The 27,232-nt window shown below is 49.0% G+C and overlaps 1 protein-coding gene across 1 annotated transcript in view; it reads left to right on the forward strand.

Moving 5' to 3' along the window:
• LOC138293478 (cytochrome P450 4B1-like) overlaps positions 1–27,232 on the forward strand; it is a 159,628-nt gene that overhangs the window by 7,223 nt on the left and 125,173 nt on the right. The gene's annotated exons all lie outside the window — the stretch shown is intronic.

Consider the following 27,232-nt stretch of genomic DNA (forward strand, 5'->3'; position numbering starts at 1 on the left):
TGGTGTTAAAGCGGCGGTAAAACCGCCAACAGGTCGGCGGTAAAAAAAATGGAATTACGACCGTGGCGGAAACCGCCAACATAGACAGCCACTTTAACACTCCGACCGCCACGGCGGTACAAACAAACACAGCGGCGGTCACCGCCAACAGACAGGCGGAGGACAATGTACCGCCCACAGAATTACAACCCACCAATCCGCCATCTTTTCCGGGGCGGATTCACCGCAAACAAAAACAGAGCGAAAACAGGACTTCGAAGGGAAAACAATCACCTCTGCACACCCCATGAGGAACGAGGACGCCATGGAACCAGAGCTCCAGATTTTTCCAGCCTTTATCTTCCTGCTCCTCTACCAGGAGCACGAACGCAGGCGGCGAAGACCACGGTGAGTACTGCACCTACGACACAGGGGAGGGGGGAGGGAAAAAACTGTGACACACACATGCAACACGCAACACCCCCACCCTCACCCCACGACAACACACACACACTAATACATCATGAGACATTACAGTTACACCCACAACCCCCCCGGAAGAATGCAAAGACAAAAGGAAATGAGGTGAACAATTGTAATATATTAAAATTCAGTATTAAAAAATATATATATACACTATTAACAAATATATACACCAATAATATAAGTCCAAGGTATTCCACCATTAAAGTCCGTGGACCACTGGGCCCAAAATGCATGGGCGAGGCCCACACAAGATACCCGAACAAGATGAAGAGAACACTGCAGGAGCATCAGATAGAAATAAAACAGGCACCTGAAGGGAAAGGGTGGGCACCTCAGCCGGTTGAGTGCATGATGCCAAATCCACGAGGGGGCCCCATGCCCACTGTTCAATCCTGGGGAGTGCAAAGCCACAGTCTCTCAATTTCTACAGTGGGTGGTTTGCCCACTGTGCAATCCTGGGGAGTGCAAAGCCACAGTCTCTCAAGTCTCTACAGTGGGTGGGTTGCCCACTGTTCAATCTTGGGGAGTGCAAAGCCACAGTCTCTTAAGTCTCTCCAGTGGGTGGTTTGCCCACTGCTATATCCTGGGGAGTGCAACGCCACAGTCTCACAAGTCTTTACAGTGGGTGGTTTGCCCACTGCTCTATCCTGGGGAGTGCAAAGCCACAGTCTCTCAAGTGGATGTCAATCTCCACTGGTTCTGGAGGGGGCCTTGTGCCCAGAGTGCTTCATCCTGCCAAGGACTGAGGTAGTGGATGTCAATCTCCGCTGGTTCTGGAGGGGGCATTGTGCCCAGAGTGCTTCATCCTGCCAAGGACTGAGGTAGTGGATAAGAGTCTCCACTGGTTCTGGAGGGAGCTTTGTGCCCAGATTGCTTCATCCTGCTCGTGGCGGCCTCAGTAGCGTCAGAGCTTTTGGCTCTCATGGGCCTGCGGTGCTTGTGGCGGCGGTGTCCTTGGCAGCGGTGCTTTTGGCGGTGGTGTCTTTGGTAGCGGTGCTTGTGGCGGCGGTGTCCTTGGCAGCGGTGCTTGTGGCGGCGGTGTCCTTGGCAGCGGTTCAGCTGCTGCCGGTCCTGTCTGTGGCAGAGGGGCTGCTGGCGGTCGCCTCCTGGGCAGCGAGGCTGCTGCTGGCAGTCCTGTCTGTGGCAGTGGGGCTGCTGGCAGTCGCCTCCTGGGCAACGGGGCTGCTGCTGGCGGTTCTGTCTGGGGCAGTGTGGCTGCTGGCGGTCGCCTCCCGGGCAGCGGGGTTGATGGCGGTCTTCTCCGCCGTGCTGATCTTCCCAGACTTCCCGGTTTTCTTGTGCCCCTTCCCCACCTTGGAAGGTGTCGCAGTTGACTCCACAATCCCAACTGTACCCCTGGGAGCGACTTTGGTGGCTGGTGTCTTAACCCTCTCCCACCGGGCACTGGTCATCCTTTGATGCTTGACAGGTGGGGGACTGTCCATACTGTGGCTGGGAGAAGACACAGGGGATGTGTGAATGGTAGTGGGGGTGTTGACTGCACATGAGTGGGGTGTGGTGGTCGGTGTGCTGGTGATGGACGTAGTGGCTGAAGATGTGGTGCATGCAGGTGTGAGTGGAGACGAGACAGGGAGGGATGAGGGAGACGAGGAGGAGGGGAACACAGTGAAGGCAGTGGATGTTGGTATGTCTGCATGTGTCTGATGCTTGCGTGAGTGCCTGTGGGATGTGCGGTGCCTATGTTTGCCTGAGCTTCCTTTGTGTGTTGAGGTGTGTGCATGCTGGTCTGATGGTGTGCTTGGGATAGGCTGAGGTACAGGGGATTGGGTCTGGGTGGAGGAAGTTGGAGGGGGGAGGCTAGAGACAGGGACAATGGCTGCCATCAGTGCTGAGACCAGAGTCTGAAAACCTCGCTGAACGGCTGCCCGACCAGAATGAATGCCCTCCAGGAATGCATTGGTTTGTTGCAACTGCCTCTCTACACCCTAGATGGCATTCAAAATGGTAGACTGCCCAACAGTGAGGGACCTGAGGAGGTCAATGGCCTCCTCACTGAGGGCAGCAGGGGTGACAGGGGCAGGGGCTGAGGTTCCTGGGGCGAAGGTGATGCCCACCCTCCTGGGTGAGCGGGCACGGGGCAAAGGCTGAGGGGCTGCTGGGAGGGCGGTGCTGGAGGGGGGGTGTCGGCTGTACCTGTAGATTGCGGGGGGCACAGATGGGCCAGCCACCGCAAGGGAGCTCCCATCAGAGGAGGAGTCCGTATCTCTGGTGTCAGCTCCTGTCCCCCCCGTGGAGCTCCCCTCGCCCTCCGTCCCACTGGTGAATTCGGAGTCCGTAGTCTCGCCCTCCAGGGCCATTTGGGAGCAGCTCCCTCCTGCTCCGGTGCCACTGCTCCTCCACCTGATGATGCTAATGCACACAAGTACAGGGAGACCACAAAAAGGGGGGGGGGAGACAGAAGAAAGACATATTGAGTGCATGCAATACTGCTACCGTTGGCAGACACGACAGACAGAAGCCCCCTGCACTATGCCGCGCACTTGGGGTCCACTATTCAATCCCTGGGACATGGCTTACAAGGCTATGGCCGATTTATGCACACATGGATGTCACAGGAGCCTGACTAGGTGTAGTTGGCACTGTACCCAGGTGGGGTGGGGTGCCACAGGGTCTGCCTCAAAAAGGGGACTTAACTATCAAACTCGCCCTGGCCTAAGGGAACCCACAGCCCACCTCCCCCATCCACACACCTACAATGCGCGCTGAATCAGCTGAATGAGAGTGTACTCACCCCCTTGTTGCTGCTGTGATGCCCTCAAGCGCACATCCAACTCCGGGTACGCCACCCCCAGGATCCTGAACATCAGGGGGGTCATGGTGCAACAGGCACCCCTCCCACGTTGGGAGGCCATGCCCAGCTGGGCCTCCGCCGTTTTCTTGCTCCAGCGGCGAATGTCCTCCCATCTTTTCCGGCAGTGGGTGCTCCATCTGTGGTAGACCCCCAGGGTCCGGACTTCCTTGGCGATGGCACACCAAATATCCTTCTTCTGGTGGGCGCTGACCTACATGAATTGTACAGGGGAAAAAGAGAAGTTATTACCAACTGCACCGTCACAGTCATTGGCCCGCATCCCTACCCTTGCCATGTGGCACATGCACTCACCATCGTTTCATGCACGCCTCATTCTCTCCCCCCCCCATCTTTCATCCACACCACTCCACACAGGCATTGCCCATACAGCATGCTCACAGTGTACTTATCTGTTTGCCTGGAGGACCGTAGAGTAGCGTGTACTGGGGGAGGACCCCATTCACGAGTTTCTCCAACTCCTCCGTGGTGAAGGCAGGGGCCCTTTCCCCAGACGCACAAGCCATTGTCTCTTCCAGACTGAGGTCACAGCAGCACTTGCAATGTAGGTCCTCTCCTGTCGAAGATCAGGTATCGAGTGATCGAACAGATAGAAAATGGCGGTCACGTCTGCGGCGGTGCGTACCGTCACCGCCGGCATACATCGTCATTGGCTTCTGGGACCCATAGGGTCCAATGTTAAGCAAAGCAGAATTGCGCCCTGGTCTTCGCCCGCCTACCGCGACGGTGTACAACTCCAGCGCAGTTACCTCATATCCCATTGTCCCACTTTACAGGTCAGGGAGCCACCATTTCAGGGGCCCACATGGCTTTATTTTTAACTGCGTCACACATACCTAGGCCTTGACTCAACACTCATACAGGCAAATTTCGGTTTATGAATAGTTTTATGTGTAAGCTGTGTTTACGTACCTCAGAGTTGGTTGACTCTGTGCTCGCTGTTCTCCTCCATAGGCACCGCCTGCTGGGGCATGTGAGGAGATGGCGGCATCCTCTGGTGTACAGACCGCTGGTGGATCTGTCGACAATGGAGGAAAGACATGTGATCATCACCTACAGGCTTGATCGTGCCACAATCCTGGAACTGTGTGCCCAGTTGGAGCCAGACCTTACGTCAGCTATCCGCCATCCCACAGGAATCCCCCCTCAAGTGCAGGTGCTGTCAGTACTTCATTTCCTAGCGAGTGGGTCTTTTCAAACAACAGTGGCCATAGCATCAGGGATGTCCCAGCCTATGTTTTCCAACGTGTTGTCCAGAGTGTTGTCTGCCCTGCTGAAACACATGCGGAGCTACATCGTTTTCCCTCAGGTGGAGGATTTGCCTACAGTGAAAGGTGACTTCTATGCCCTGGGACATATCCCCAACATCATAGGTGCCATTGATGGGACACATGTGGCCTTGGTCCCCCCGCAGGAGTGAACAGGTATACAGAAACCGGAAGAGTTACCATTCGCTGAATGTGCAGATGGTGTGTTTGGCAGACCAGTACATCTCCACTGTTAATGCCAAATTCCCTTGTTCAGTGCATGACGCTTGCATCCTGCGGAATAGCAGCATCCCTTATGTGATGGGGCAACTCCAGAGGCACCGTGTGTGGCTATTAGGTGAGCACCTGGAACCAAATCAGTGGGAATAGTTGTCTGGGTCTGGGGATACCCCTAAGAGTTAGTGTGTGTCTAACAGTTGTCCCTCGCCATTTTCAGGTGACTCTGGTTACCCCAACCTGACAAATGACAGGTGGTTCCCTATTCTACTCACCATAGAAGATGTGCCAGATCATTGTGGCCTGCTGTATGCTTCACAACTTGGCTTTGCGACAACAGGTGCCTTTTCTGCAGGAGGATGGTCCAGATGGAGGTGTTGTGGCAGCGGTGGAGCCTGTGGACAGTGAAGACGAGGAAGCAGAAGAAGAGGATATCGACAACAGGAACTCTGTGATCCTGCAATACTTCCAGTGAAACACAGGTAAGAAGACAAACCTGCCTGCTACATCTAATTTAAATCTACGACCTCTCTACTGTTTGTCCTTTTCACCCAGTGTATGGTCACTGAGTTTTCACTTTCCCTTACGATTTCATAGATGTGGGTCCCACTGTGTGACATCTGCTTTGTTTCCTCATGGACTAGAGCTGTGTGACATAGGTATGTTGACATTACATTTGAAAGAGCATTTTGTCACTGAAATTGCTAATACACTAATTCGAAATCACAGACAGACTCCAGATTGTTTTGTGCTTTAAGGGTGTTTATTTAAGTGCTCAATATTGGAGGGGGTTGTAAAATGGTGAGGGGTGATGGTGGAGAAATGTCCATAGCAGAGTCCAAGCTATTATTCTCACAGGTGCATTGTCCAAAGGGGCATAGGAAGTGGAGCTGGGGCAGTTTGAGGATGGACAGGGTGAGACAAAAGGATGACAATCAGGGTGGTCTCATTTCTTGGTGGGGGTCTTGGCATCGTTCTCTGTCTTTGTCCTGGATCTCAGGGACCGTTTGCGGTGTGGTTCTCCATCTGCAGGGGGTGGGGTGCTGGTGTGGTGGTCCTGTGGCGGTGCCTCCTGTCCACTAGCGCCAGCAGAGGTGGAGGGCAGTTCATCGTCCAGGCTAGTGTCAGGGGCCCCTTGTTGTGCCACAGTGTCCCTCCTGGTGTTGAGTACTTCCTTCAGCACCCCTACGATGGTGCCCAGGGTGGAATTGATGGATCTGATTTCCTCCCTGAAGCCCAAATACTGTTCCTCCTGCAGACGCTGGGTCTCCTGAAACTTGGCAGTACCGTTGCCATCGCCTCCTGGGAATGATGGTAGGCTCCCATGATGTTGGAGAGGGCCTCGTGGAGAATGGGTTCCCTGGGCCTGTCCTCCCCCTGTCGCACAGCAGCCCTCCCAGTTCCCCTGTTTCCCTGTGCCTCTGTCCCCTGACCCGTGTGCCCACTGCCCCCAGGTCCCTTTTGTTTTTGGAGTGTTGGGTTAGCCTGGGTCCCCTGCAGTGGTGGACACACAGCTGTTTGACGTGTCCTGGGGACAGAGTTATGGGCCCGCTGGGTGCGTGCTGTGCTGGTGTTTCCAGAGGGGGAATCTCTGTGGTGGCCTGTGACTGTGTGAGGGGAACCGACTGTCCTGAGGTCCCAGATGGGCCGGGCTGGTCGTCTAGATCCAGTTGGACAGAGCTGCTGTCATCACTGTGGGCCTCTTCTGTTGGTGGTGTGGACATGTCTGGACCCTCCTGTCCGGTGACGTTGGGTAGGGGTCCTGCAGGGGTGTAAAAGCATGATTATTGTATCTGTGTGTGCTGTGGTGTAAAATGGGTGGGTGACCGTGTACCCCAGTGCTTGCATTCCTGTGTAGGACCTTGTGTGATGATGGTTTAGGGGGGTGTATGTGTATGTGCAGTGGCCATGCTTGGGTGATGGGTGTCCATGCTTTGTTGTTGCATGCAGGGCTTGGTGTTGGGATGGGTGGTTTGTGATATTGGGACATTTGTGAGGAGTTGGAGTGATGGGGGTGAGGACGAGGGTGGGGGTATATGATGGCATGCAGGTAGGGTGGGGGATGTAATAGTAAAGATTTGACTTACCAGAGTCCATTCCTCCAGCTACTCCTGGGAGGCCCTGAGGATGCAGAATACCCAAGACTTGCTCCTCCCATGTTGTTAGTTGTGGGGGAGGAGGTGGGGGTCTGCCGCCAGGCCTCTGTACCGCAATGTGGTGTCTTGAGAAGACGGAACGCACCTTCCCCTGTAGGGCGTTACACCTCTTCCTGATGTCATCCCTAATTCTTGGGTGCTGTCCCACTGTGTTGACCCTGTCCACTATTCTTCGCCATAGCTCCATCTTCCTAGCTATGGAGGTGTGCTGCACCTGTGCTCAGAATAGCTGTGGCTCTACCCGGATGATTTCTTCCACCATGACCCTGAGCGACTCCTCAGAAAACCTGGAGTGTCTTTGCCGTGCCATGGGGTGGTGTGGCTGATGTGTGGGTTGGCTTGTGTTGTGATGTGTGGGGTGATATTTAGTGGTGTGTTGTGTGAGGTGCGTGGATGTTATGTGGGTGATGGTGTTGAGTGTCTGTGGATGCTTGTTTATAGATTGTGGTGTCTCTCTCTGGCCTTCTTTCGGAATTTTGGTAGTAGGGGGTTGTGGGTGATGTGGGTGTGTGTTTTATATTGTATTGGGTGTGTGGGAGTGGTGTGTGTATGTGTATCAGGTGTGTGTATTTCGAACTGTCCACTTTGGTAGTGTTTTGTAAGAGTGTGTGTATTTTGAGCGCGGTGGTGTGTACCGCCAATGGAATACTGCAGTTGAAAGACCGCCGCGTGGATTCGTGGGTCGTGATAGTGTGGGCGTATTCCTGTTGGCGTGACGGTGGAGGTTTTGTTTTCGCCAGTTTATCACTGACCTTTGGTGTGGCGGACTTGTGTGGGTGTCTAAATTTTGGCGGATTCCGAGCTGTGGGTCATAATGACCGTGGCGGAATTCCACGGCCGCGGTGGTGTGTTGGCGGTCTTCTGCACGGCGGTAAGCGGCTTTTACCGCCAATGTTGTAATGACCCCCTAAGTATCAATTACAGTTATCTGATCAAGCTGGACTGCGTCAAAGACAAAAGTTAAACCTGATTGCAATTGAGCACGGGTCATACAGTGACCAGGTTCATTCCAGTGGAAAGTTTGACTTTTAATTTAGTCCATCTTAATGCGAGAAGCACTCTTTGACAAGGTCATTCGCTGTCAGGCTGCAGGCTGGTGTCCCAGGCCTCTGTCTGAACCTCCGGATAGGGTGCGTGGGAGGGATGCTGTGGGACAGAGGATGGGGCCTCAAAGGGAAACAACTGACCAGGAAGCCACCAAAGCTTACCAAAGTTCCCAAGACAGGATGGGCCAAATCATCATGTTGGGGGAAAATCAAAGGCTGCAGAGGGAACACCACCAGGAAGTCATGCAGCAGTGCAGGCACAACAAGCACACATGTCCACCATTGCAGGGGTGCTGAGGGACATCAAAACCACCCTCATTACCTTCTTCACACAACAACAGGCCCCTTCCACTAACAACGTTACATCTGCCTCTTCTACATCTGCGGCAGCTAGTGGATTGGACATTGCCAGGAGAAGGCTGTGCCTCAGACACCCCTACCTCTGTAGTTGTAGAACCACCCCGCAAATGTGAACATCCACCCAGACATCCAGCAGGAGCAGATGCCAAGACGAAACCCACTGCCACGAAGTGAACCTCTCCTTAACTGTCACCCTTGTGTACCACAGATACACCCTGATGACTGTTCTGAAACCCAACTCCATTTTCTCATGGTACAAGGTCACAGGACTTGTGTAACTAACTGGTGTAGCAGCTACCCTGATGAAATCATCCACCATGACTTCACCCATCACTTTTATGTTCATGTATCTAGTATTGTTGTCACTGATCATCTTATGATAAGCACAGTAAATCACACTTGAACACAGCAACTGTGTATGTGTCCTTCCTTTACAGTCCATGTACAATAGCCATGCTTGCCAACAGTGGTCTGGTCATGCCCACGTGTATTGAACAGCCAGTGTAATGCTCATCATTCAGAGGTTCCCTCAGCAGGAGACACATTACAAGGGAAATGTCAGAGGACAGATGTCTAAGAGGTTGAAATCCAGGTATACACTATTGAATAGACAGTATTGCATTCAGCAAACAGAGCGTGACAGAGAGTACCATCTGTATGTAGGATATGGTGTAATCAAAAGCACATACACAGGTTACAGAAGTGAGGTACATGGTAAACTGTCTACAAAGCTGGGGCACACAGATAGGTCCTCTGTATCACCAAGTATATGCTCTTCTCATACCCATAGCATCACTACTAAATCACATAACCCATGGAACACACAAGGATTATTACAAAAGAACCCAGTACTGAAAACATACACTATCAATGGCCCTATACCTCTAGGATTGTCACTCACCTATGTCAGTATACAGTTACATTCACCTTGGACTGCAAACTTAAAACACAAATACAGCTAGGTCCCATGGCCATCACAAAGTGCTCCACCCATTGTGAAGCGTGATCCAACCTTAACACATGCCAAAAACTTTACCCGGCACATTATACACCATGTTACTTCCTCTTTAACCCCACAGGTGAAAGAAAAGGACTGAGCATTTACCACCCCACTTTAATGAAGGATAAACTATCAAGGTACCACCCCACTGAAACTAATCTCATATTTCCAGGTATCTGTCAGGTACACCTCTCATGTCTGAAAGCAATTCCGATCGGTCCTGACACAGAATACCTCAACCCTAAGTTGCAGAGCCAAACAGCATCTTGATAAATCAGTGAGTGAAAGGAAAAGAGGATATGAGATTACACGAAACATAACTGAAATCTGAGAAGTCCTTACCAGAATTCTATGTTAGCATCTGCTGTAACAATACATGAAAAAGCAGATTTTTTTTTTCCTGTACGCATTACAATCTATCATTCTGCATCCACAATTCACACATAAGCATTGGAGCTCATTACACCCAACAGATGAAGCAAGAAAGGAGGTGTAATGGCAGCCATCTACTTCTGATTGTACACATTCATCACAACAAAAGGTCCACTTCACGTACCTGTAAATCAGTTGAAGTACTGGTTGATGAGATCTGCCCTAGAGCCACCTGCTCTTTCTTCCTCTTCATCACTTGCCATATCAGCATTTCCAGCCCCATGTTCAGCTACCTTCCCCACATCTGATATCAATGGTATCTGACGTCTCAGGGACAGATTGTGGAGCATGCAGCAGGCAATGATTATTTGGCATACTTTGTGGGGCGAGTAGAGGCAGGCACCTAAAGCTTGCATTCAAGAGTGGGTTGAACACCACAAACATGTATGTGGGACTTGCTATATTGGGATGACAGGAGACATAAATCACAAACACACACTGCAATGGAAACATACCAACAAGCCAGGCCCTCTCTGTATGGAGTCATGTCATTAGCTGTGGGACATTGCTGTTCCGCATGGTGTAGGATTCATGCACAGAATCTGGATACTTGACTGTTACTGGTGAGATGTACTGGTCTGCCAGACACACCACATGAACGTTGACTGAGTGGTGGTTTTTCCTGTTTCTATAAGCCTGTTCATTGGCATTGGGAGGGACCAAGGCTACATGGTGCCATCAGTGGCTCCTACCACATAAGGAATGTTTCCCATCTCATAAAAGTCTGCCTTCACATAGGCCAGATCTGCTTGGTGGGGAAACCTGATGTAGCTGTCCATGTGTCTCAGCAATGCACACAGTACATCCTTCAAAACCAGACTAGGCAGGCATCAGATCTTGCTCCAACTGAGTACAAAGATCTATGATGGTATGACCATTAAGACGATATGTCTGGATGACATGGCTTTCCTCCATGGTGTCCAGGTCTACTAGTATACACTGGTGGTTGTCACATTCTCCTCATTGCAGGATAACTATGTGAAGACGAGTGAAAATTGTATGTGTTATGCAGTGTGCACATATTATGTAAACTATGTTTATTTCCTCACACTTCTGATCTGTAGAGGACACCTAGCACATCTGACATATAAAGTACAGCCCATAGATATGCATCCAATCACACCGTCCTTGGTGCACATTGGCAACTACAACAATGGGATTGTACATATGATACTACTGTAAGAATATATTTGTGTGTAAGACTTAGATGTCCTGCACTAATCACACATATTTTTTAAATCGATCTATATTTTTCCGTGGACTATGAACCTCTGAGTAGCTATACATAGCTATCACCATATGTTCTCACTCAACACAGCTTTTCATTCACAAGTGCACTATATGTGACCCAAACATGATGGCACTATGAACAGATATACAGCATTTTAGGGGAGTAAGTGAATAATGCAGATTAGTAAACACTTCCATCCATTAAATGTGCCCAAAATGGCAGGTGCCTGACTTACTGTACTGGACAGGTGGAAGTGACCTAAGTCCACCGGCGGAAGTCGTCATGGCGGTAGGTGGTTGCAACCGCTGTGTTACTTGCCATTGGAAAACATTGCTGCCTTTGGTGGACTTGGGCTAATGGCGATGTCCGCAGATGGTGACGGTCTTGTACGTGGCAGCCGCCATCTTCTGCACTTTTGCTCACTTGACTCCTGACACTGTTGCCAGCAAGATCTCCACGACATGAGCTGCTGTGTACTGCTTCTGGGAGCCATCATGCCACGTCCTGCAGGTGATAGGACCCCTGCCTTCACCCCAGAAGAGCTTGAAAGGTTAGTGGAGGAGGTCCTACCCCTGTATGGACAGCTGTATGTGGCACCAAAGGAGCAGGTGTGTCCTAGCTATATGTGATAGGTGCACCGGCCATGTGTACTTGTGAAGGTGTAGATGCATGCAGATGGCATAATGTGAAGGTGTGTGTGAAGATGTGAACGGGATTTATGCCTACCTGCTGTGAATAATGCGTACTGACCACTTCGATTAGTATGGCCCATGTGACTTTCTCCTTTTGTCTGTGCCATCCATGCAGGTCAACGTCCATCAGAAGAAGGGGATTTGGCATGCCATCGCCAAGCAAGTGCAGGGTCTGGGGGTCCACAGCCGGCAGAGCATCCATTGCAGAAATCGGTGGGAGGAACTGAGATCCTGGGCCCGGAAGACCGCTGAGGCCCAGCTGGGGATGTCCTCCCAACAAAGGAGGGGTGCCCGTTGGACTGTGACCTCCCTATTGGTCCGCATTTGGCGGTGGCCTATTCCTGAGGTGGATGGGCGTTTGAGGTCAGCACAGCAGCCACAAATGGGTATGTACTGACTGACTCCATGTTCTTTCCTCTGGTAGTTTGGTGTTTGCTGTTACACTTTAGCAGCTGTGACACCGTAGTAGGTGCTACATGTATGTTGACTACTGGGAATACCTAGTACTCCGTTTGCCTGAATAAAAGATGGAGATTTAGATCTAGGGTTGTCCAGTGCCAAGGAATAGCTATGATTGCATGTGAAGGCACATTTGACAGTGCCACATGAGTTATTCTACGCTACGCCATATGTGCCTCTATGCTGCTGTATCATCCTGCCCATATAGTATTTCCAGGTCCATAAATCTGATTATATAATAATGTAGCTCTAATGTAGCTCTAAGGTGTCATACCACTCGCATTTGTGCAGATCAGCTGCATGTGCTACATAGGGCCTGACACATGAGGTACAGGGCCTAGTTACCTTGTGTCCTGTTACAGGTATTGACTCCATGCAAGGCTACCATCTCATTCAATAGGTATGCCCAGTATTGGACTGTTCAAATGGGTTTGTGGAGGTGGCCCTATTGTCCCTTTTATTCATACTATGGGGTATGTGAAGACTGTAACAGAGGGACATTCAAATATGGGGGTCTGATTTTGTCTGTTTGCCCTTATCATGCATTTCCATGCCATTGACATGTGGACAAATTACATTTTATCCCAATGCCTCTCTTGCAGAGGAGGTAAGTGGGTAGGCTGTCCTACCCTTTCACAATGTGCAATGTCCATGCTAGATGTGCCAAAGACCTACCAATAAGAGTGCAATATATGGTATTAGCTGCTCATGTCTCAGTGGTTACTGGGGGCATATCTTGTAGAGTGAGACAATCGTTGCTACTCCTAGCCAGCTGATGTGGGCAGTGTGGACTGGAATTGGTATTGGTTCACCTCATATTTCAAGATTTCATGGTTTAGCTGTACTACAATTTCTCATATAGGTGTTGTTGTGGGATATATTGTCAGTGCAACGGCAGTCGTGTAGGCGCATGTGTACATGTCTTTTCAGTAGGATATGTGTGTGTTTTCTTAGCTAGTGGAAATCATATGTCAGAAATGCTGTGAGTAATCTTGGTGTACTCATGTTGTAATGCTGTGGCTCTGAATCAGCATGCCAGGTGGAATGTAATGTGCCCTCCTAGGAATTAGTAGGCTGTCCATTGTTTAGTTTTTGTAACTATGCTCTATGTCAATTGTCAGTGGACCTCTCATGTGTGCTAGGTAGGCCACAGTAGCAGTACATGCATTCATGGTGTAATAGGGGATGTCTATGAATAGTGACTGCAGTTAATCCTCTAAGATTTGATACATGTATTGACATAGCTGTTCTCCAGACATGGAATGTAAAAATGTGATGGCAACTGTATGGGGCTGCCACATGTTATGTCTTCATCAGAGATTTTTTGCCATTGTGTCATTTATGTACAGAGGGATCAGCTAGGCATGTGATTGGAATTGCAGGTGCTGTGTTGTTTGTGAGGAGAGTTGTCTTTACTTGCATGGAACCTGACTTATGTTCATGGACTGGGCAGGTGTAGAATTGGATTAGGCATTGTTAGAAATGGGGTCTTTGGTTGGCAGTCGGGTTACCCTCTGTCCAAGCAAGGACCCTTACTCTAGCCAGGGTAAAAGAGAATCACCCTCAGCTAACCCCCGCTCACCCCCTTGGTAGCTTGGCACGAGCAGTAGGCTTAACTTCAGAGTGCTAGGTGTAAAGTATTTGTACCAACACACACAGTAACATAATGAAAACACTACAAATGACACAACACAGGTTTAGAAAAAATAAAAAATATTTATCTAAACAAAACAAGACCAAAATGACAAACATCTACAATTCACAAGTCAAGTTATCAATTAAAAAGCAAAAAGAGTCTTCATGTAGTTTTAAACACAACGCTAACGCTGGAAATGTACCTGGGTGCGCCAAAAATAACACTGCACGGGCAAGTGGGCATCAAAAAGGGCTTGCGATACGTTGATTTCACTCACGAGTGAGACCGTGCATTGTTTCTCCTTCAGTCGAGACGGCGTGGCTCGTTTCTTTTCTCCGCACTCTCGGGTCCGGTCAGACCTTGCGTCGTTTTTACATGGCCAGCGATGTTTGCATCAGGAATCCTACCGCACGATGTTTAAAAAACCAGGCATCGCTGGTTGCAATCTTACCAGCCTCTGTCAGCGATGCTGCACGCCATTTCTCCAGCCGCGGACGTCGATCATCCGGTTGCGTTGCAGGCGAGCGTCGCTTTTCAGCCGCAAAGACGGCAGCGTGTCGATTTTTCAGCCATAGATCAGAAATGCGTCGATCTTTTCCCCGCACGGCGGCCTGTGCATGGATTTCTCACTCTTGGCCTGCCAGCTTCTCCTGTCAAGGTCCCAGGAACTGGATGGGCACCACTTGGCAGAGTAGGAGTGGACAAGTTTGGCAAGACCTGCAATGTGCATCTGAGTGCCTGCGCATTAGGGGCCAGTAAAAGTGGGTGACACGCCTCTCAAAGGTCTTGTCCTGCCTCAAGTGTCCAGCTAACTGCGCATCATGAGCCAACCCTAGTAGGAAGGCCCTGAAACACTGGGGTACCACCAGCACACGGGCTGACCCAGGCTCAGGAACCTTAGGCTCACTATACAGGAGGTCATCCTCACAATAGCTCAGGTGCGATCCTGTCTCCTTGCCAGCCTCTTGGTCTGCAGCCTTTTGCCGCAAACACTCAAGAGTAGGGCATGTTCTCTGTGCTGCACAGGATGCTTCCCTGGTGGGTCCCCCTTCCTGCTGCCACTGTAACACCTCCCCCAGTTCAGTCACCTGTTCCCCTGTAGGCTCTGGGGCGTCACCCTCAGGCTCTGCCTCCTCCCGGGCCGTGGGAACTTCTGGGGCCGGTTTCCCACGCCCGCTGCCCTTCCTTTTCTTGGCAGTCCCTTGGGCCACTGTTTCAGGCTCCAGGGGCTTTTGACCACCATGACGGGCTATCATTGACCTGGTGGATACGCATACCCACCCAGACAGACCCAACATCTCCAAGTGAGACCTGTGTTCCACCTCCTTCCAAGGGGAATCCTCCAGGTCATTGCCCAGCAATCTACAGGCATGGTTTTACTCACAGCTACCTTCAAGGAACCTGTTACTCTTCCCCCCCCCCCATTCAAAGGGAACCTACGCCACTCTGCAAAGGCGCTCTGAGTTGTTCAATGCAACTACTTGGTGAAGTACCCAGGGATCAATCTGCTCTTCAAACACCAGCTGACTCCTCACTGTAGTCGCACTGGCTCCTGTGTCTCTCAGAGCCTCCACTCTCTGTCCATTGATGGTCACCCACTGCCTCTACCTTTTAGTGTTCTCAGGCACAAGAGTTCTCTGGACCATCTCACTGTCCCCTAGTGAGACAAGGATCATCTCAGCTGGCTCCCACCCACCTGGAACCAACTCTTCCCCAAGCGCTACACTAGCCAAACCCTGGGGCTGCATACCAGTGGGTGCCAGTGTACTCTTGGGGCTTTTGGGGTCCCCCTTCACATGACCCACCTGGTCACATTCATAACACTTACGTGTGGGTCCCCCTGCCACTGGCTTCCCTTTGGAGAACCATGGCTTCTTCTCACTGAGGGGTTGGGAATCCTTACCCTGGGAATCAGTTTGGGGCCCTTTAGAGAACTCCCCCTGTTTGCCCTTACCCTCCCCCTTTCTTCTGAGAGGGACCATGCACACCCTTGGCGTGGTCTCCCCATACCTCTTCTGGACCCTGGTACTCCCCCAGCGGTCCGCTTCCTGTGCAAGCTTTCTGGGGTCAGTCAGCTTGCTGTCAATCAGGTGCTGGCACAGCTCTGGAAAACAAACTGTACAAGTGCTCCCAAGCAATTAGATTGTAAAGCCCCTCATACGTAGTTACCTTACTGCCCTTCACCCAACCATCCAGTGACCTGCAAAACGAATCAACACATTCCAACCATATTTGGGATTCCTTCTTCTTATAGGACCTAAACTTATCCTTATACTGCTCAGGAGTGAGACATTATCTTGTGAGTAGGGCATCCTTCATGATAGTGTAGGTGAGATTCTGAGCATTCCCTAAGGCTGTCAATGTGTGCCTCCCCTCTACCTCTAACTGCTTCCACAGACCCGCCCCCAATGAGCTTCAGGTACCAGATTCAACTGGAGAGCAGACTCATACTCCTTGAACCACAAGTATGTGTCATCCTCCCTCTTGTAATTCTTCACAAGATCTTTAGGAATGTGCACCCTCCTCTCAGGCTGCATTGTGATGTGGCTGCCACTATCCCTACTAGACTGGCTCCTCTGATCCAGTTCTCTTAAGCTGAGCTCATGAGCCAACAACAACTTTTTCTTCTCTACGGCCATCCTCATTTTCTCCAACTCCCTTTGGTGCTCCCAATCTGCCTGTCTGTCCAGCAACTCCTGAGGGATCAGACCCTTAGAAGAGCCACTGCTACCTGCCTTGGAGACCCTCTTCCTGGGTATAACAGGCACACCCACAATACCATTGTGTATGGAATGCTCTTCCTCCTCCTCATCCTCCTTATCCTCTGTGTGCCCTTCAGTGTTCTTGGCTGTCACCCAGGCCCTCAGTGCCTTTAGAAGCTCCTCCTTCTTGGATAAGCTCTTAATGGGACAGTCGAAACATTTACAGAACTGCTTCATCTGAGCCTTTGTACAGCTCTCTAATTTCTCTAGGTCAAGAGCAGCTCCAACTGATGCATCTCCAGGTTGGGACATGATGAAAAGTCAACAAAAGTGCAAAGTTCCAAAAGGCAGAAAACCACTTCCCAACAAAGTTCAGAAGTCAATCAAAGATCACCACAGAATGGATGTAGGGAAAAAATCCAAGAAAAAGAGAAAAAGCAAAAATCACAGGACTAGTAGTATATGGTCACATAGTGGTCTGAACTCAAAACAGTAGTGTACACTTAATCACTGTATGTCAAGTACAAATACAAGTCCAATCCCAACCGCTGATCACTAATGTTAGTAATGGGGTCTTTGGTTGGCAGTCAGGTTACCCCCTGTCCAAGCAAGGACCCTCACTCTACTCAGGGTAAAAGACAATCGCCCTCAACTAACCCCCGCTCACCCCCTTGGTAGGTTGGCACGAGCAGTAGGCTTAACTTCAGAGTGCTAGGTGTAAAGTATTTGTACCAACACACACAGTATGTTAATGAAAACACTACAAAATGACACAACACAGGTTTAGAAAAATAAAAAAAAAACATTTATCTAAACAAAACAAGACTAAAACGACAAAAAATCCACAATACACAAGTCAAGTTATCAATTAAAAAACAAAAAGTCTTCTTGTAGTTTTAAACACAACCCAAACGCTGTTAGCATGCAAATGTACCTGGGTGCGTCAAAAATAACACCGCAGGTCGGCGTCAAAAAGGGCTTGCGATGCGTTTCTGTCACTCAGGAGCGAGACTGTTAGTTTCTTTTCTCTGCAGTAGAGCAATGCGTCGATTCAAACCACACTCCCAGGCGTATTTACACACCCAGCGATGTTTCGTTCAAAATCCTGCCGCCAGATGATGTGAACACCACGCAGCACGGGTTGCGATCTCACCAGCCTCTTTCAGCGATGCTGTGCATTGTTTCTCCAGCCGTGGGCGTCTATCTTCCGGTCGCGTTGCAGACAAGCATCGATTTTTAGCCGCGCAGCTGGTGGCGCATCGTTTTTTTTCAGCACCAGATCGGAGGTGCGTCGATCTTTCCCCCCGCACAGCAGTCAGTGCGTGGATTTCTCACTCTTGGCCTGCCAGCTTCTCCTTTCACGGTCCCAGGAACTGGATGGGCACCACTTTGCAGAGTAGGAGTCTCAGCAGAGGCTCCAGGTGCTGGCAGAGAGAAGTCTTTGCCGTCCATGAGACTTCAAACAACAGGAGGCAAGCTCTAAATCAAGTCCTTGGAGAGTTCTGCACAAGAAGGAAGGTAACACAAAGTCCAGTCTTTGTCCTCTAGCACAGGCAGAAGCAGCAACTGCAGGAGGGCTCCACAAAGCACAGTCACAGGCAGGGCAGCTCATCTTCCTCAGCTCTTCAGCTCTTCTCCAGGCAGAGGTTCCTCTTGGTTTCCAGAAGTGTTCTAAAGTATGTGGTTTTGGGTGCCCTTCTTATACCCATTTTGCCCTTTGAAGTAGGCTTGTGAAATCCTGCTTTGCCCAGGCCGGGCCCCAGACACACACCAGGGGGTTGGAGACTGTATTTTGTGAGGCCAGGCACATCCCTTTCAGGTGTGAGTGACCACTACTCCCCTTCCTCCTAGCACAGATGGCTCATCAGGAAATGCAGACTACACCCCATAATCATATTTAAAGGTATCCCCCATGTTAACCTATGGGAGGGACAGGCCTTGAAACAGTGAAAAACTAATTTAGCAGTATTTCACTGTCAGGACATATAAAACACATTACTATATGTCCTACCTTAACCATACACTGCACCCTGCCTTTGGGGCTACCTAAGGCCTACCTTAGGGGTGTCTTACATGTAAGAAAAGGGAAGGTTTAGGCCTGACAAGTGGGTACACTTGCCAAGTCGAATTTACTGTTTAAAACTGCACACACAGACACTGCAGTGGCAGGTCTGTGACACGATTACAGGGTTACTTATGTGGGAGGCACAACCAGTGCTGCAGGCCCACTAGAAGCATTTGCTTTACAGCCCCTGGGCATGTCTAGTGCACTGTATTAGGGACTTACTGGTAAATCAAATTTGCCAATTATGGATGAACCAATTACATACGCATTTTGTATAGGAGCACTTGCACTTTAGCACTGGTTAGCAGTGGTAGAGTGCCCAGAGTAACAAAAACAGCAAAAACAGAGTCCCGCACACATCAACAACTTGGGAAACAGAGGCAAAAAGTAAAGGGACACCACACCAAGATGAAAAGTCTAAGGGGCATTAAATGGTGTTACCAGTCAACTGCTGTCACGTAGGTTCTCATTATCCTAATGAGACTACTGGATTTGGGTGGCAGAATCACCTGAATTGTGGGGAGCTGAGTCCAATCCCATACCATGTGACATCTGTCGGCTTAATCCGGGTTTTCCAGCTAACTAGCAGTGCCTCATCTCCACCCAAGAGCAGGGATGATTGTGGCAACCAGGCGAATGACATAGATGACTCCTCCGGGGAATCATTGTTGGTAAGATCTCATCCTTTTCTCTCAGTTACATTAGTCTCACACACGTAACGACAACAGAGGCAGAGTATAATTCAGTAAGGTTTATTGAAGTAACTGCATCTTGGATAATATAGCATGTATTCCAATAACTAAGATGATGAAACACAATAAAAGCTAAATTGTGATAAGGAGAGTGAAACACAAGAGCAGTCCCACCATACTGTCACTCGGAGCTGTATGTATATGATTCCTGCCTATACTATGTTAGAGCACAGGGTGATAAGCCCTAATATGCCCTTCAGGTTTCTCCCCAGGGAAAACATCATCCCTCATGCATGAGCAAGGAAGTCTGTTGTCTAAGAAGACACCGTCCCCATATAGGTCAGGGATCCGGTAGTCTAAGCAAGCAGCTGTAGCGAATGCATTCGGCAATCAGTATGCAGTCGTGGTCATCTGTCTGGAATGTCCCTCTAACATGTTTGGGACAAAGAAGTGTTTTTATAATAAAACAGCTGATGTTCTAAGAAAAGGTTCCCACATAAAGATGTGTATGTTTCTGTGACTGTAGAGACACAGCGTACCACTTGTTCTAGCAACCCTATCTGGCTGCAGCCTTGAGGAAAGCACAAAGTGAAATGAATGCTGTGCTAAGAACGTAATGCTTTCCTAGGCAAAGGAACAACTAGATAGAGAAAAATAAAACAATACCGCAAATGTGGCTAATGCAAGATAAACAAAGCAATGCTGGAAAAAATGTAACTGGGCTAAAGTGCACAACGGCAGGCCTAGTTTGCTAAAAGGACTTGTATAAAACTATGGCTAAATTAGCTATACAACACTGCATTTCCTTAAAGTGATAAGAATATGGAAAGTTATGAGCTCGATTAGGATGATATATCAGCATTAAACAGGGCATGATGAGCATGCTGACTTTGAGATTTTGGGAATGGGATGATTCAGGTGTGCTCCCTTGCATGGATTATGATGTTCGTGAGAGAGATGACAAATGCGGTAGATAGAAGTAACATGTTTTGACATGATGTAGGATCTGTGGGTTACAATATGGGATTACCTTGCCAGGAGATTTATACCTACAGTTGTGCATGTTGTTATGTCTGTATGTGAAGAATGTGATGACCCTTTTTTCTCCTTCTCCATCGCTCCCTCCCTCTTTCTCTTTTGGTGTGCATCAGCATCGGCAGGCAAAGGAGACCGGGCACAGGCGATTGGGGATGCTGCCGGCTGTTAGGATTCGGAGTACTGATACCACCGACAGCGAGGGACCCAGTGGGCAGGGGGAGTTCCATGGGGGAGACAGGATCCAGCAGATCATCTTCAGAATCTTCCTCCAGTGGAAACTCCTTAGCGGTGATGGACCCATCTGGGACCACCCCAGCACCATCTTTGTCCACCACCTCCCTTTCCACCACCGCCCTCCCTGTACCTCCTTACCCAGTTGGCCTTGCCGGCTTACAAAAGAGGGTGGACTTCTCTTTTGCCGCAGGCACCTCTGGCCCTGCCCAGGTCAGTCCTGCTGCCCTCAAGTGAGGAGGCTATTGACCTCCTAAAGACGATCTCTGTGGGTCATTCGACCATTGTGAATGCCACAGAGGGACTGTCAACTCAGGCCCAACAGAGTAATGTTTTTCTGGAGGGCATTCACCATGCTCTGGCTGGCCTACAGAGATCCTTTTCAGGCTCTGGCCCCCACACTGACAGCAGCCAGTCACCTTTTGTCTTGCGTCCCCCCTCCACCTTTCTCTTCCCAATCCCAAACCCTTCTTCCCCGACCCAGCCACAGCACACAAACAGATAATCATGCATCCACATCAACATCCAAGGGTAGTGCAGACAAACACAAGCATCACAAGACCCACCACAGACATGCACACAAGCAACATCCACCTGCAGACACACCAACAGTCACTACCTGTCCTGACAACCCCACCACCCCTAGCATCACAGACATAACACCTGACACACCTGCAGTCACCAAACCAACATTCACCGATCCAGCCACAACACCTATCCTACCCACAATCAGCACAATAGCAGACCCTCAGACATCAACCCCAGTCACCACATCTGCAGATATCACAACCACAGACATGCCTACAATCAGCAGATCCACCATGCCTGCAGTCACCACCTCAGCAGACAGTCACCCATCCTCCACAGCATCTCCCAGCACCTCCGCCACACCTCCTCCCAAGACACATAAACGCCCACACTCATCCACCCAATGGATATGCAACACCCACAAGCATACCTTGCGCACACATCCACCAAAGACATTCACCAAAACACCTCAGACAACCACTCCCGCTCCTTCCACACCCAAATCCTTACAATAGTGAGGGCCTGGCAGCTCCCTCAACAATAAAGTGTTACAAAGGCCATGTCAAAACAAGACACGCATTGACAAAACCAAAAGGCTCACAAAAATGTTGGATCGGTTGGCTTTGCCAGTGCTTGTTTATTTTCATGCTTCCCATAATCTTGTTGAAAATGGTTACACTGATTTTCCATTAGGAATATTTTTGGGAAATACTAGCATGCATCAACACATTTTACTAAATGATGCTTGGAAGAAATAGCACCTAAAATGTCATAGTAGCAAAATGTTTCCTTTCCTTTACTTGCACTTTTTGATGAATATTGTATTTTGAAAGCAATGAATCATCACTCTTACTTACTTACAAGCTTCTGTAAACATTTGCATCTAATCAGAGAGCATCCTGGAGCATTATTCTTAGCCTCATATTGTTAAACTTTTCAAAGGTGTGTAATTTTTTTGTTTTTACTGGAACCACTGTCAGCAGTGCAGTGTGACCTTAAAATGTTTATTTACAGCGCTCACCCTAATAATGAAGGCTTTTCATTAATGAACCATAAATACAAGTTTGAACAGCATTAACATATGGACACACATATTACCTCGACTGCAGACAGTTCCCTTCTCTGTAAACTATCAGCCAAAGGGTTTGCACTGCAGGGGGTTGTGCCTACTTGTCCTACTGACAATATAAACATGAAAACCTGTTGCTATTGATCCCAGTTGTCGGGCAATAGGAATTCCACATCCCTGCCTTCACTTTCGCCTGGCCTTACCTCCAGGCTGTCTTGGGAGACACATAGCAGGCAGGCCCAGGTGTGGGTTGCATTTTCAGTGAGAGGGCAGGCATTTTCTGAAGACAGGAAGGGCTGGGTACAACCCACAGGCCATCCTGCTTAAGAGAGGAACATTCTTCCCCACACCCAAGATCTTTCTGTCCCCTGGCTGGAAGGAATACACAACACTACAGAAGGAATGTTAACTGTATTGTGACACTGGGCTCTGGCAGTAAGACACATTTGGTTTTTAGACAGGAACATGGCAACTTTCTAAAACTTGCATTTGCAAAATAGTAGTTTAAAACCTGACTTTACAATTAAGGAAGATTTTAAATGTGAATGCAGATGAGTAGAAGAATTATTTATTTAATTGTTCTCAAATTAAAGTTATCACTTATTAAATGCAATAAGGTAGCCTAGTCTTAGTCTATAGAAGAGCTAGCTTTGCAACTTTAGGGTTTTTACAGTGCCAAAACATGTAAGACTTTGGTACACATGTTCTACTTTTTATATACCATATATCCTTTTCTATGAGCCTTTTTGAAGGATCAAGTCTGATTAGCCGCAAGACTATATGACCACTTAGAGTACACTCTGAAATTCAACTTATGTTAAGTCTTCTCGGTGTGCTTGAAGACATGGTGTAGAGTGAGGTGCTCACAACCAGTTGCTGAATGGATGACAGTGGTTAAGTGTAGCTCAGTCATCAGACAGTGAAGCTACACTACCTTATTGGACCGACTTCGCAAAGTAGGATTGATATGAGAAATGTTCTGGTCAGCTGGCCATGGCCCAGCTAGAGGAAACTACAGTGGCAGAGGTGAGCTATAGTAAGAAAGCATACTAAATTCTCTTTAACTGCTTTATGCTTGTGGTTGGGTCAGGGTGACTATAGTAGTAGGCTGCAGATTTAGAGCACTGTCTTTGCAGAATGCTAAATCCTAAATGTTGAAGAAGGTATGTGATCTTACTGGCACCAACGCAACTCCACTGGATATTTCTCTGCCTGCAACGCATTGTGGGATTAAACACCGTGGCATGACAGGTGTATGGGGAAGCAAAAAAATATAAAGGGAAGATTCAATGATATGGGGGTACCCATAAAACATGCATTGGCAAGCCATGAAGTCTTGCCTTTTAAACCAAAAAGAGTCAATGTTGATGCAGATGCTGAACAGCCAAAACAAAGGGAAAAAAAGTACAAATGGAAATGGCAGGCCCCCCCGTGTGAAGACGTTTTAGTACACATGCTGTGGCACACATACGCCCTTTGGCGTCATCATGCTGTGGCACCCAAATATGGCCGCCCCCAGCGTGATAATGTAAACTAGAATATGCATCACCATGACGTGGCAGCCATTTTGTTTTCTTTTAAAGAAGGCTGGCATCCATCTTAGTGCAGTAAACTGAAAAGAAAGTGCATTGTCCAAAAAGGAGTATACTCTAGCAAATTGCAACTGCTAAGCCCTCTGATAAAAGGAGTGGGCGAGCAACAGAGGAAAGATGTGCAACTTAAATTCACCAAGTGGTTTGCATCAACAGTAACAGGAGGTGCGACGAGCAACTGAGGAGCACATGGGGTATTGAAAAAAGAAAAGTAGCTGAGTGGTATGGGGATAAGCCAGCGAAACAAAGATGTTGGAAAGCTACACAGAGATATGGGGCGGGGATGTGAGGGGTGAAGCAGCGCACAGGGAAATAGACTACATGTAGTTTCAGGGACAGTTAAAAAAGGTATTTCCTCAATGTAAGCAGTGGAAGTCATCAAGTCAATAGGATAGTAAAGAAGCATTGCCCTAGGGAGAAAGGTACAGAACCATGAAAAAGAAGGAAAAATACTGAGTAAGCAGCAAGCAAATGAGATTGACAAGAAAGCCAATCAGTGATGAGCAATGGATTGCCCCAAAGCTTAATTATAAGCACTGTTATAGTACACAATGAGTCATTCAACAACAGGTAACAAAAGCAGCATGTTGGTGAGACCTAAAAAAGGTGGAGGCATGAAGGTCACTTCCAACAGGGAAGTGTGTGCAGCATGGAGCTGCAATCAGCTGCTCCAAATCACAGTTCTTCTTCTTCAAAAAGAGTAAAGTGTCTGGGAAACGACGGCAAAAGAAAAAAGAAATTAGTGGAGACTTGGGGAAATGAGTGGTCATGTGGATGGAGCCAGTATGTGGATGAGAAGAAAAACATGCATTGGTGGACTTCCTACGGTCTGTGGAGAAACCTTCTCCATGCCCATTGGAGAAATAAGTATCTTACTATATTAAATTTCTGGCAAGTATAGCAAAACACCTCACCTATCTGTGTACTAGATAATCATGTGTTGCACTACAAAACACTTTGGTAATTTACATGCATTACTATTGTATTATATTATTTTAATAACATTCTGTATTCGATTTTCAATGTAACTCTTTATACAACATGACAAATGACATTGGGAAAGAATGAATAGGTCCAAGAATTCCCTAGAAGAAATCTCTTACAGAAAAACAGATAGAACTTTGTATTCAACTTTGACATTCATCATTGGCATTCTGCCCCCCCTTTGCGTGGAGATTTGTATAATTACTTACACAGGTTAATCTCCCATACTTTGTGTACCTTCCATGAGTGTGTCCAGTTGTGATTATAGCGTGGATGATGCCTTTAGCAGCATGTGTGTTACATTATTTATGATTGACAGAAGTCCCACCAGGTGCTTCATATGTTGGTGTGGACAACTCCCAGCTTTATAAACCTCTCTCTTGAGGAGGAGTGCAAGGTGGTCCATGAAACTGACCCAGTCTTTGTGGGAAAAGGGAAGATTTGTCTTCCATGTCTGTGCAATGTGGGCATTTTGCAATTAGGCATCCAGTTAATGTGCAATTGCTATTATCACTCTACAATCTTTCTTGTATCCCTAGTAGGGCCAGTAGGGCCATTTTGGGTGGCCTTCCACTGTGTCTAGGGAGTCTTGTATGTATTTATAAAATAGTCCCAAGTTTAGAAACTAGCCAATAGGTGTGTGTTATGCACTTGTGGGAAGAGCCCCCTTTCCATCTTTCATAACCTTTCATGAGTGTTGTAAATACTGTGTAGACAGTTAAGTTGGGCTAGTCGATGCTTAGATAATATGGCAAGGATTCATGGAGTCATTATGGCCTCTGCCCAGTAATCAGTGGGGCTGACGTTTCCCCCCCATGCCATAGTTGGAGACTAAGGTGGTCATTTTGACATTGGCGGTAAAAACCGCCTACCTTGCGGCGGTTACAGTCGCCAAAATACCGCAATCGCGGCTACCATCTGTCTGCCATATTATGACCACTGCCAGACTTCCGCCACAAGAAGGGTGGAAATCCGGCAGTGTTCATGGTGGCGGACGGTGGTAAGGTGGCACTGCTATCACCAGCACTGCCACGCCAGTAGAACGCCGCTAGCCTTATTATGACAAATAATACAGTGTGGCGGTGTTCTGCTGGTAGGTGCTGCTTGCGGTGGCAGCGCCCCTTCCTGTTTCCTGCCGGAAGACCTCCCTGCTCAAGGAAAGTCAGGCTACTGACAGGTAAGGGGGGTGGGAGGGTGGGTGGTAGGGTGGGGGGTGTTTGTGTGTGCATAAATGTGTGAGTAAGTGTGTGAATGCGTCCGTGTGTGTTGTGTTGTTTGCGTGGTTGTATGCGTGTGAGTGAATGCGTGTAAGAATGGTGAATTGAGTGTGTATCTGCATGTCAGTGTGATTGTGTGTAAGAATGTGTGCGAGCATGTCTGGAAGTATGCGTGTATGAATGCGTGTATGCTAGTGTGAGTGACTGGGTGTATGTGTGGTGTGTGTCTGCGGGTGTGTGAGTGTATGGGGGTGTGTGATGATCAGAGGGGGTGGGGGTGTGTGTGCTTGGATCAGGGGTGGGGGGTGCATTTGAATGTCGGGGTGGGGGTTAGTGTGTGTATGGGGGTGGGGACTTTGGATAGAGGGGTGGGGGGTGTCAGGTGTGTGTTCAGGGGAGGGGGCCACCTACCGGTGACAGGGAAGGAATTCCCTGTCACTGGTAGGGCCTACCGCCATGGTTTTTGTGGCGTTGCTAAGGCCACGAAAACCCATCGGGGTAGGCAGGCTCATAATGCAGCCAGCAGTACTGTGCCGGCTCCCAGGCTGGAGATTGATATCTCAGGCCCGGTGGCTGATACATTAACACTCACCGCTGGGGTCATAATGACCCCCTAAGGGTCTAATTCCCAGTTTGGCAGTTTTGCAACCTCCAAACTCGTGGTGGCGGTTGGACCGCTGCAGTTCTGGCTGTCTGATGACCAGATTACGACCCCATGTTGGTTGCACCGCCAGGAGACCACCCCCTGGATACCATTGGGGTGGTAGCGGTCGAAGTCGTGGTCAGTTACGGTGGCGCTCAGTTCAGCGCCGCCATGCTGATCACAACTTTCCTTTTCTGCCAGCCTTTTAATGGCAGGGTCCCTGCCATGAAAAGGCTGGTAGAAAGGCAGTGCTTGGGGCCCCAGGGGAACACAGCACTACCCACGACCATGTTGTGGGCAGTGCTGGGTGCCTCTTGCCCAGCACCTTCGGAATGTGCACTGTCTGCTGCGGCAGACAGTGCCCATTTTAGGACGCTGGGGGCACCCTCTGTGTAACAGCATTGGCCTCGGCTTCCTGAAGAGCCAATGCCAATTCCGCTGCACTGTTTCCACCTGGCTGAACAGTGGACACCTCCTAATACGGAGGTTTTAGCCGGTTAGCCCAGTGGAAACATCGTTATTGGGCCTCTTCCCCACTAGTCTGGCGGGCCGATGGTCAGCCTGCCAAATTCGTAATCAGAAGGAGGATGTTCTGCTCCTTGAGATCATCAAAAGATTTCACACATTTGATTTCACATTTCCCAGAGTAGGGATTCCTAATGAATCCTATTTGTCAAACT

Source organism: Pleurodeles waltl, chromosome 4_2 (genome assembly GCF_031143425.1).
Source record: "Pleurodeles waltl isolate 20211129_DDA chromosome 4_2, aPleWal1.hap1.20221129, whole genome shotgun sequence".
NCBI lineage: Eukaryota > Metazoa > Chordata > Amphibia > Caudata > Salamandridae > Pleurodeles > Pleurodeles waltl.